The sequence below is a fragment of the Anopheles coluzzii genome, chromosome 2 (genome assembly GCF_943734685.1).
Source record: "Anopheles coluzzii chromosome 2, AcolN3, whole genome shotgun sequence".
Classification (NCBI taxonomy): Eukaryota; Metazoa; Arthropoda; class Insecta; order Diptera; family Culicidae; genus Anopheles; species Anopheles coluzzii.
This window is the reverse complement of record NC_064670.1, coordinates 52,254,882-52,267,198: the sequence shown is the minus strand read 5'-3', so window position 1 is coordinate 52,267,198 and position 12,317 is coordinate 52,254,882. Positions and strand designations below refer to the sequence as shown.

The 12,317-nt window shown below is 45.8% G+C and overlaps 1 protein-coding gene across 14 annotated transcripts in view; it reads right to left on the bottom strand.

The window, feature by feature from the left end:
* Positions 1 to 12,317, bottom strand: part of LOC120948849 (protein groucho) — a 184,716-nt gene that overhangs the window by 96,936 nt on the left and 75,463 nt on the right. The gene's annotated exons all lie outside the window — the stretch shown is intronic.

Here is a 12,317-nt window from a genome sequence, read left to right as displayed (position 1 = left end):
GCGCAGGCTTGATGGTGGTGCTCCTCAGTGCTTCACTTTCCATCTCGCCTCTCCGATTAACCCCTTAACCGCTGCCGGTAGTGTAGTTGCGGTTAGACCGACAGATTAGAGCATGCTCGGAACCGGGAGAGGGCAAAGGAACGGAACCGTGTGCTAGTAGTAGCCGTACATGGTGGCTTAGCTGGGCTCTTGATTCGTCCGTAGCATCATGGTGCATGGTGGATTTGCTGGTGCTCGGTACGGGAAGTAGTTTACAGTCATCTGCACCGTTCGTGACCTCGGAAAGCTATTGAAATAGTGCTTCATGTGATTTTGAGGGAATAAAGGGAAACGGATGGGACGGAGGGTGTCCGTTTGAGGGATCAGTTCAATTGTTAACAGTCCGACCCCTGTTTCCAAGACGAACGGATGCAAGTGGCCATTGAAAGGAAGTGGGTTGGTGGATTGGAAGCACTTCGCTTGTGTATTTAATTATTTATATATTTGCTTTTCGTTTGCTCTGGACCGCAGGAAGAAAGTTGTTGTGATGGCAAACGAAACATTGAGTCAATAGATTTCGGAACAGTATCGGAATCTAAACAATGCCTGTACATATCCTCTATACTTACTCAATACTCGAACAGATAAAACAATCATTTTTAAAAGCTCTTTTTCTCTCTTAATGTCTAAATTATGGATTTCATTGATGGTTTAAGACAAGTTCTCGAGTTTTATCCATTTCCAAACAACACCGGACCCACTGTGTGTCGCTCAACATATTTCCCCGGCATGAGCATCAAGAATAACTTAAGTAAGTTATCCGCATACTTTGCTTTTACCTTCCTTCCTAAACCACATCAACGAACCGGGCCCGGTCGGGACAAAGAGGCCCTTCCTCTCGTAGTTCCCCAAAAAAGCAAACGATCAAAACCTCAGCCTCAGCATCAAGAGCGAACTTAACTTTCCGGTGTTAGTCACCACCATCATCGTGGCTCGTCGTCCGAGCTCCCAGGCTAGCCTGGTCGAAGAGTAGCCAAACGGTGGTCCACCGCGAAGATGCTAAAACTTGCCATCGGTACGTCATCATCATCGTCGTCGTCGTCGGGCAAACCGGCACACCAGGGGCTCTCACACGTCCGAGCAAACGGTCGACGATGAATAGACGATGAATAGTGTTCATTGGTTTTCTCAGGGTACAAATTACGTTAAAGCGTTATTTGAGGAAGCCTCATCCGCGCCACCGGACGCTTTCAATGATGCCCACACTGCCTCTCTGCCATACTGTGTCGTCCGTCCGTGCGTCGCCCACGCCACCGGGAGCAGCAGGGCAAATAGAGAAACATGTTAACAACCGGCAATGTTCTCAGTGTGTGTGTGGGTGTGGTTTTTATGAGAAGAGAAACACTAGGAGAAGGGAAAGAGGTGATGGAAAACTTTTGTTTCCTTCCACTGCATACCTCTCACCGTACGTTGTATCCGTTCAAGCCGTCTGGTCGAGAACTAACCGGACGCAATGGAGCAACATACGTTATCCCTCCGTCGAGTGGGTGGTTCGGGTGCTGCTGGTGTTTGTAAATCTTTAGCACCTCAACCAAGCAGCACACCAGGCACGTAATGCCGAGAAAAGCGTTGCGGTGAAAGTCGAGATGACCAATCCTCTCCCTTTTTCTTGGAAGCAGTTCGGAACCAGGAGGAACTGACCATCATCACTTCTTATCCCGGGGAACTTTCCTTAACCTTGCCCTTCCCTTCACCGGCTGGTGGTGGTAGCTGCTCTTTCATATCGAGATAAAGATGCTAATATAATAAGTGACTTTGAAATTGGTTAGCAGATTAAGTTACTTTGTTTCGAACCCGGGGAGCCACAAGAACGTTCAAGGGTTTCTATACAGCTGCCCTGTGTCGGATGATGTCCTTAATGCTGGGCAATGGTGAGCAGAATAAAAGCTCACAATGTTTGAGCAGGACGTTCAGCTCTGCTTGCAACTGACCACTGGTTTTCCCTCGGTGGGGATTTTCGTTTGATGCCACCCGCCTGTGCAAGCATGATGGTGTTTGTATACGTTTCTCTTCACAGTCTGTCGTAAACGGTAATCTTCCTCGCTCAGTTCAAGCAACACAAACTGGTCCTTTATGTTTTCGTGTGGTCGGACTTCTTGACTTGCGCTTTGCCCGCACTGCCCACCACTATCGGTAAACATCAACGAATTAGCTAACTAACATTCTAGTTGAAATTCTGATACTTGGAACGGAAGGAACTTGAAAGATATGTTGATATCATTCACTGAAAGGCTGTAATAAATTACTCGTAAGAATTGCTCTGTTTTCCTTTGTTTTGCCACACATAAAACTGATGATTGGTTCCAACTAAACCAAGTCTAATTAAGATAGATTGTTGGACGAACTTCTCACACCAAACGTCACAATCAATTGCTCTCGAAGCCTTACAAAATCAATTCAAAAACACATAGCAACTTTAAACTGGAAAATACTTTTGAGCCAGGAGCTTCATGTATCGACCTTCACGTTGAAAAACTCAACTTGCAAATGGGCAATGCATCTTGTTCCCGGAAAGCCCATCGTACATTGATGGATTGTTCGTTCCATTCGTCTTTTGTTCAACGGAACTGACCGATGGAACCTCTACGCAAAATTTGGACACCGCTCACTAACGCAAAGACAAAAAAGGTCAGCTAGCAGCGATGATAAATGGTTCATAGGAGAGCACACATCGTGATTTGAACATGAAAAATACATATAAACGTTGCTATTGTATTTCAGATTCACATAAATTTCTGTTACACCGCGCTTGCATGCACTGCTGATTGATAGTTGCTGACTTGTATGACAAGTGTTCTGAATGTTAACATTTTAGTAAGTGAGAGAAACAAACATTAAAAATTGCACAACATTTTATGCAATGATCTGTGTTCCTCTCGCGAAATATCCCATTGCTATTCTAACTTACTAAAAATCACTAGGCGTCTCCATCACACTGTCTGTCGCTTGATTTTTTTTTCGGGTTGCATATTAACGTAATTTTTTTTTCAGTTAAAGTATGTTGTTGCATGAATTCAAATACGAAAATTATAGTTCACGTTTCACCGAAGTGCATTCTTTCCAAGATTCTCAATGTGTCCACCGCCATAACCCGAAAAAGGAAAGCATAAAGCAAGGAAACCATCCGTCATCCGGGAAAGCAAACCGTCCATGCGTCCATCGATATAAAAAAAAACATTGTACATTTTTGTTGTACGTTGACTGCCTCATCATGGCTCTGGCCAAAGCAGTGCTCCATGTGGAGTATGTGTATAAACGTACTGACCCGAACTTTTTTGCAGCAACGAGAAGGAGTAAAAACACACGAAGAGCAATGTGTCAAACAGACAACAGGATTAGAGGTTCGCTGGCAGTGCGGTGTTCCGTAACATCAGCATCCATATATGACCTGCATGTTCAACAGAGTGCAGTGTTTCACAGTCGCATATAAGCGACCAGGTCAACACTTGCTTAGTCGCGGGCGCTGTCCCTTCATTCAAACCCACTTTTTGATGTTTCGGGTTTGCTTCGGTGCCATTGCCACGAGTTCTATGTCAGTCGTGCTAGGCCAAAAGAACACATTTGTTTAAACAAAGCTAAGCCAAGCTTACGATGTAGGACTATTCTTCGTCTGTTTTTTTGGTTTTGTTTTCCGTTATTAGAGAAGAGATATTGAACACTGTAGGAAAATAAAACTTTTTCAAACTTTTTAAGTAAATTTATTTAAAAAGATTCTATGAAATTGCTTTTAAGCTATATTTAGTTAGCAAATATATCCATGAACGATGTATCTTTACTATGATACAGTTATTATTAAATCATTTAGACCTTATTCAATTTGATTGGGCATACGAAAATCAATCGCTCAATCAATAAACTACACTGAAACCAACATAAAAAACATCAACCACTCACAACGGTCATTTTCCAACACAGGCTCTGCTTGACAATTTGCTACGAAAGCTAGATAGCGATTGAAACGGAAACCATTGTCGCGCTGCGAAATGGGTAGGATGTGTGCAAATAATTGCCCCAAAGTGGTGTTTCAGATACGATCGGGTGCGAAAGCGGAAACGATAGCGACGCTACCACTTCGTGCCCAAACACCAAAACGCTCCGAGGCAATGTGATGTGCTTCCTCCTCCGACCAGCTTCTCTAGTGGGTCAATGATTTCGCCAAGAAACCACCCCAGCTCCATTATCGCTGAGCCTGTGCTGCGAGCGACGCCGGTGGACGCAGATGGAGAATGTGGCGCAAAGCGCAGCACGGGCAAAACACTAATAGAAACAGCTTGCTTCATCAGAAAGACGTTTATCCACCGTTATCTTGCATCCTCGCAAGCTCGCTCGCACACGAACGACGAGCAGCAGCCCTCGAGCGAAGGACCGATAATGGACCGATCGAAGGCGAAGAGACCCAATTTCGGTTCCGGAGCAAAGAGGATTAAATCCTAAACTTGTTGTGAAGTTGCGCTCGTCGTGTCCGTAGTATTGACGACGTTTCGTTTCGCTTCGAGACAGAAATTGCCCGGCTCTCAATTGAATCCCTTCAATGTTGCTCCGGCTCTGCTGAATGTATCGGGTTGGATCGCACTTTAGATAATTGAATCAGACGGGTCCCCCCCCACCCCGCATCCTCCTTGATAGCATTTCGATGGAATGCTGAAAAAGGGTAGAGATGAAGCTGTGGAAACCGATTTTGTGGCATGGATACGTCTCTCATTTATGGGGTGAATTTATTTACCTTTGATTGTCCAGCGAGTGGTTGAATGGGAAAAGGGTTTGGACACTTTTACAAAAGGCAGATAGAGTGTAATTTCGTTTCGATGTTTTATTTATTTTTACAAGCGAATTGTTACCCCACGACGCATAATGTTTCGCGTTAATTTGTTTTTTAAACACCGATAAATATGGCATACACGACAAAGTGCTTACATTATGGGTAAAATATGAAACAAATACCATTTGAAAATGACGTCAAGAAATATAAAATGCCACAATGAGTGTAATAATTGCAATGAGAAATGAGCGTACGATACACAATTCAACATTAAATATAAAACCATAAACTCAAAGAGTCATCCTCTTAGTATAGCCCGCAATGCTCCTGCAGTGTGCTAATATTAATTCCAACCACACGAATTAAGTGCCTTGTTAAATCGACTCCTGCTCAGATCCTCGGCTGATCCTGCTGAACGTATGTTTATCGATCGATTGTGTTACCAGAGAACCCAGCGCGACATGCTTTCACAAAACCCTTGTGCCGTTTGGATCGTCGTACATGTTGCGCTCGAGACGTACACGTACGATTGGAAATGACGATGACGGCGTAGCTCGAAGGGAGAACTTTTACCAGCCTTTCTGCCTGCGCTATGCCTCACACAACCCGTTCCACCGTCTTCCTATCGGCTCTATTGTGCTCCACATCTTTCACTCGCCTTTACCACTCCCTCGGGACACACACACACACACACATACGCAAGGATAACAATGGGTGTCCAACATGTACATAAGCAAGTGGCACCAAACCGAGCAGGAATCCGAAAGAGGTGCACAGACACTGCACACGAGAACATGGTGCGTAAAATGGGATGCGAAGTCAAGTGGCAGAATCGATTTCGCGTCCTGAAGCACTGGTAAGCGTTGTGATGCATCATTGATTGCATTTGCTTGCAGCGTAGCTCCCTCCATCTATCGCTCTTTCTCTCTTGCTCAACTCGAGCATCCGCATCAAATCGATTCTTTCAGCCCGGTTGTTCCACACACACACAGATACTCCATGCGGTCACGAAACCGCAAGCAAAACCGTACAGCCGATCGAACGGGTGCCTTCCTCCCAGCTGTGGTATCATCGATGGGGTACACATCCCAACAAATCGAATCCTTTCACTGTCCACAACGCTATTCCCGAGTGCTCTTGGCTGAAATCGTTGATGCATCCTGGCGCTAAATTACACACAAGCAACGCTGCCATACCCTTTTACCTCTCAACACTCTCTATCCCTCCTGGTGGAAGTGGAAGGAGACAAGTAGGAAGTGCCACGGTGAAGCTTTCCTCTCTGCCATCAGCATGGCGATGGAGTCTGCATATCTTGTTCTATTACCGCTCCGTCGAAGCTTTGGCAATCTTTTCACTATGCAGCAGCACCGTGGTCGGATGCGCCACAGCTTGGCAAGTCTTGTCCTCTTGTGCATCAGATACTAACTCTCTCTTCCTCTCTTCCTCTCTTCGCTCCCTCTCTTTATCTCTTTTTCCCCAAACCTTCTAATGCTAATAAATATTTCAACGAGTGGAAAGGGCATCCTCGGGTTGCTGTGTATCCTTTTACATAGATATTATGACCGCTTCACATCCAATTGCCAGCGTTGCTACACGCCACCACCACAACAACGGTGAAAGATGCACATGTCCATTGGATGGATGCGAGGGTGAAGGGTCTTGATTCCATGATTGATCCATTACCCTGATGAAGATGAATCCAAAAATGATAAACCTTTGAAATGAAAACTGTCCAGCAATCGTCTTCCAGGAGGGGAACCCTTTCCTTGGTGCGCGAAGATGTGTAAGGCAGGCTCGCGTTCAGTGCTATTAAAAACATGTGTTGGTTTAGCCATCTAAACCTATCGATGCGAGCGAGTTATGTTGCAGAACGACTAGTAGCAGTTGCGAATTCCGAAATATCTCAACAAAGATTTTAATTCTCATTTTTGGTTTATTTTTCGTCTGTCTTTTTACATCTGCCACTGGTTGATTGCATCAGAAGGCTCCAACAATGAATGACACTCTCTAAATAAATGCATTTGCGTACATGGTCGGGCCGATGCGTAGAACAGAGTGCGCCTATCGCCACTCCACATCTAATGGAAATCGAGTTCCAGGACCGGGGACCGGCACACTACCGGCGTATAAAAGAACTCGGAATCATCAGAGAACACTGGCGTTGCATCCGAAATTGTGGAAAGGATGCATTTCGGAGGGATTCACTTGCATTACAAGCATCTATCACACTTCCCTCTCCCTTATCCAGAGGTTTTGGCGGCTGCGGCGCATGTTGAACTTCAATCAAAGTGTGTTACCACGCGTTGTGTGCTCGGGGGATGGAGCAATGCATGAGAACCTTGATATTGCGACTCGCGTCCGGGGAACATTGAAAAACGAGAGCAAAGTAGAAGCGTTTGAGAGCATGGCGAGGCATGCCTGTGATCGAGATGTACTCTCCAACCAAATACGATGCAACTTGGACCGGGCATACATACACAAGGGATGTTGTCCATCAACCCTGGGACAGTGGTACGTCGCACCGAGCTGTCTACCGAGACACACACACACACACACCGAGGCCCACGACCCACCAACAGTCAATTCTGTTCGATAATCGATTACTGCAGGTGGACGTACGCAATCATACTCTCCAGCAGCCGCACGAAGGATGCGTCCATCGAATGGAGCAGCGCCGAGCCTTTGGCTACAGAACCTATACACCACGGACAGGAACGCATCATCTCGCCGAGCCGAGTTTGAGAATGTGTCACCCCCTATGCAATGGCAAATTTCGAAACGGAACAAATGGCACCGGAACGGTCGAATGAAGTTAACCAACCAAACATTCCCGATCCACCATCCATACGCATGCACAGCGGTTCGGTACAGCGAACGTAAACTTCATGTTTTAGGCATTTTCTGAAGCAATGGTGGTTCTGTGTAGTAGAGGTTGGTCTTCCGCATCGTCGACGTTGCCCGGGCAGACGGTGGGATGTGTGTCTGTATGTGAGTGTACAGTTTTAATTGGCTCTGGGTGGGCTTAATTTCATCGCAGGATCGATTGACAGACGGGCTGTGAAAGTGTATTACCATATCCTCCTCCGTAGCGACATTCGCGCGTACGTGTTACCATTAGATACTGCACAACCGTGGTTGGTGGTGGACCGGAAGGCTTTTGAATTTTCCATCCCGAAGATGAACCAGGGTAGCTAGCACACAGCAGGAGGGATGAAACACCCTTCAAAATTTATATTGCATCGATTGCAAATCAACAATTCTGCAGCCTCTGCAAAGCCCAGTTCGATCCCGTTGGTGGTGGTTTCTATCTGCAGCGGAAATGATTATCCATGAACACTTGTAGTTCTGCAAACTTTCCAACTACATACGCAAGTCCTATCAATTTCATTCACAAAGAACAGGCACAGTTGACGGGTGTTGGGCTACAAAACTTTCCAACATACTTCCAACTGCCAATGAAGTGCCTTTATTTGTTGGGACCCAACAATACCAAAGGTACTTACAATCCTTTTTGCTGAGCTAAAGCTTCCCTCCCTCTATCTCGCTCACCGCAAAAAGGCAACCTTTTTCGTTGGATTTGGAACACGCAGCAGCAAAGGGCACAAAAATGTCTTGCGCCGGCCACTACCCCTACCAGCACAAAGCAAAAAAAGGGCGTCTTAAAAATATTTCCTTTGGGGTGGTACAAACAAACACACAAAAAGAAGAAAAAAAAACCGTACTCACAAGTAAGCAAACCCTCCAAAACCATGCTGGGTTGCCTTGGTAGTGTCAGGTCTTACCCGTCTCTTGCCTCAGCTCCATACATCCCTCGCCGCTGCACAGGCTAAGGGAAGCAAATTGAAAACGATGAAAATATGCTGACTCCTGGGCCAGGGCACACCACACTACCGCCCGCCCATCGCCGATATGTCGCTTAGGTTTCAGATAACGTCGAAGAAGAAGAAAAAAGGATAGACACCGAACGGAGGGAAGTAAAAACACACACACACCAACACACAAGGGAGAGAAACAGCAGGACCAGCACAGTTGGGAGAAGGAAGCCCGGAAGCGGGCGTGTTGGCAAAAGGAGTTATAAAAGATAACGTTTCCCCTTTCTCCTGTTTGCACTCCCCCTTCCTTGGGCGGTGGTTAAAGCAGGCAAAAAGAATGTATCCTTCTTCCTTCTTGGTTCACTCCTGAAAATCGGGCTCCGGATGGGGGTCACACCACCGTTAGACTCGCTCTGGATGGGTGTAACAATTTTCTGGGAACTCTCTCTCTCGTTTTTTTTTGCGACCGAAACCTTCCAAGATGAGGTTACCAATGGAACGTTTTTTTCCTTTTTTGAACCTTTCTTCTTTTTTGGGAACCTTCTCTGCAACCGTACGAAATGGTTGGTATTGAGAGGAGAAAAAAAACCTAAAAACTTTCAGGGGAGAAAACGGAGATACGTTTAACTTTCCCCCCTCTTTCCCCTGGTACTGTTTTGGGGTGTGGAAGGGAGGACATTTCCACAAAGCATAAGCACTGGATAAGACTTTCGATCTCCACCGGGCTGGGACGGTGGTGCTGGTAGAGCGCGAGTTCAATGGCGAAGGAATGCCGAAGTTGGTGAACCGGAATTAGGATCCGAATCACAGAAAACGTCGAATTTCCGAAGCGGCACTACCGGGGAGGACAGCGAGTGGGAGTGTGAAGCAGATAAGCAAGGCGATTACTCCCCGGAATGGAAAAATGCGAAAGCATGCGCTGGAAAGAGACGCTGCACTGGGTGTCCAGAGCGACGTGGCGGACAACGATGGGTAACGGCGGCTATCCGTTTTTCCTACCATGGAAGCGATTATAGGTTTTATGATGTTGTTACTGCCTTCACTAAACCTAACCTTTCTCCCTTATCAAGATAGGACCACAACGGAAGGACACCGATGAACAAGGGGAAGGGAGGCAGGATGTACCGGGGAATCACTGAAGAAGACCTCCTGCATCTGCCTTCTTCGCTGTTCTTCTGGGTGGGCTTTTTCCCATTTTTTGCTCTAACTTTACCTCCGACCGGGTTCAAACAAACGCTAAGGCAGGCATTCGTTTTCGTGCCGTTTCCGTTTCATTTCCCCGCTCTCACACACACACACAAAACCGAGGGTATTGAGCAGCAGTAGGGCGAGTTTGTTCGAAATGTTGACACCCACCGCACCACCACTACCAACTCCACACACCCGGGACGGACAGTCGGCAGGCTTTTCTGGGGTTTTGTTGCGGTGCGATCAAATCGGAAGCTCCGTCCCCCTTTTTCAACCCAAAACTCCATCCTGGAGCTGCTAGTACACCACACTAAAGGGCGCACTTGCTGCTGGATAAAAGTGTAAAGGAAGCGGAAAATTATGTGCTGAAAACCTTGCTTGAAGTTGTTGCTCGAGCTACTTTCCTTCGCATTTCCGTGCGACGGTGGAAAAGCTAGCAGTGGAAAGACAACGACGCTGATGTTGATGATGATGATGATGATGCTTTTCGGTAGGGTATTGCAAGACCGGATAGAGGTTAAAGCCAACAGAATGGGCGCGGTGTAGCTGTGTGTTTGGTTGGCAGATAGCAATCAGTGATGGTGTCGCGGTGTGGCTGATGACTTCTGAAAAGCAAACCACCAAGACGCAAGGCCCTGGGGTTGGCGGGGTTACAAGTGGGAACCTTTCTTGCGATGGAAAACATTTCGGTGGTTTTTGCAAAGATTGGAACGAAATACTCGGAGGGCCAAGTGAATTTAGATCTTATCAGTGGGAAGTAATGGGGATGCGCGGGTTTTCACGTTTTGGATTTCACTTTACTTTGTTGATGCGAACCTCGAAGATGAATGTACAATGTAGCAAAGGGAGCTTTCTTCGATTTCTTTTCAGCCAGAAAGTATGATTACGAAAGCTGAGAGGCAAACTGTTCTTTATGCAAGTCTGACGTTGGATAAACTTATAACATAGCAGAGAATGGCATATTTATATTATTGTTAGGTAAATTTCGTTTGATTATTAGTATCACAATTGCATACATTAGAATACATGTGCAGACAGAAATTGTAGAAGTAGTAGTAATAGCAGTAGAAGAGTTTTATTTTTGATATATTAATTTCCAATGCATTTTTTACATTTATGATGTTAGTATTTGAAGGGTTCACAATTTGCTTTCTTCTTTAATTATTTTCTTTAAAGCAATTGCTAAATTGTTTTGCCCTTGGTAAGATATCGTTCTTATTACAAACACACGACCATTCAATTCGTTCCAATTCAATGATTTTGTAATTAAAAACGTGTTCATTTCTAGTCACCCTTACACACAACTCTAGCAACTTACCTTGAGGGCACACAAGAAGACAAAAAATAACAACAGCACTTTTCAAACATTCATCAACAACACCACTGTTTCATCCCTCAGGGCTGGACATTTCTCCAACGCACAACAAGCCTGTCAAAACACATAACCCATCCTACGCACCCATCTCCGCCGCTCTCTCCCACTCTCTCAAGTGGAAAAGATTCAAAATTCCTCCCCCCGGCGGAATGGAATGGAAAACTGACTGACGACACTAATGGGCCCGGAGCCAGTACCGTCCTGGGTAAGGGGTGAACATAATCTTCGAGTGTTAAATGATCAAAGCGAAAGGAGATTCATTTACCGGTCCACTGTGTGCAAGGATTTTGTTTGGCTGCTGCTCTGGCTTGAAAAGGAACCTCCGGCTCTTTTACTTCTACTGAATAGACAAGGAATCGCTTTCAACACCCGGTTGTGGTAGTGCCCGGAAAGCAGTAATTTTCTTCCCTCTTCACACCCAACTCAAACCAACCCCTCAACCACTGGTGACAAAGCTGGTAACGTCGCCAGTTAAGTTCGTTTGACTTTTTTTTGTGTTGTTTTGGTTTCCTTATCTTTCTGGTTGTATCTTTTTTTTTATCCTCCACACTAAAGCCACAGTCTCGTTTGCTAAAGTGTCTCTCGTCTCTTTCAAACAACTTTACCCGCCAGCGGTTGCAAGACTGGATGGATCGTCACTGCGCTCACCATTTTCCAGCTGCTTCATCAGCGCGCTCGCGCCGCCCCCGTGTTGTGTCGTGGGAATACTTAATGAATATAAATTCGTTTGAAATGTAATCAGAAAAGTAATTATCACGAAAACGGTGAGCAATGATGTTCGGACGGGTGAAAACGGGCGAAGGCGCATGCTGCAATCCACCACCCGCGCTGGAATCTTCTTGGCGTAAATTTGTCGAATAGGCAAAACATTTGCAAAGCCAGTTGCCGGGCCAGGGGGAATGCTAGGACGCGCTCTAGCCAGGTGATTCCAAGCGAAGCGGCAAAAGAAAAGAAACAACCTAAATCTTGATTAATGAACAACCAAAGTGAACTGGATAAGTTGCTGATGCTAAAAATATTCCTTCAATGTCGTCCGTTGCGGGGTTGCGGTTGAAAACACTGTGCACATCAGATGTTTGCGGTTTAAACATTGCTAAGTGCATACTTGCACACACATTTAAGCTAAACCGAACCTTCTGATCTG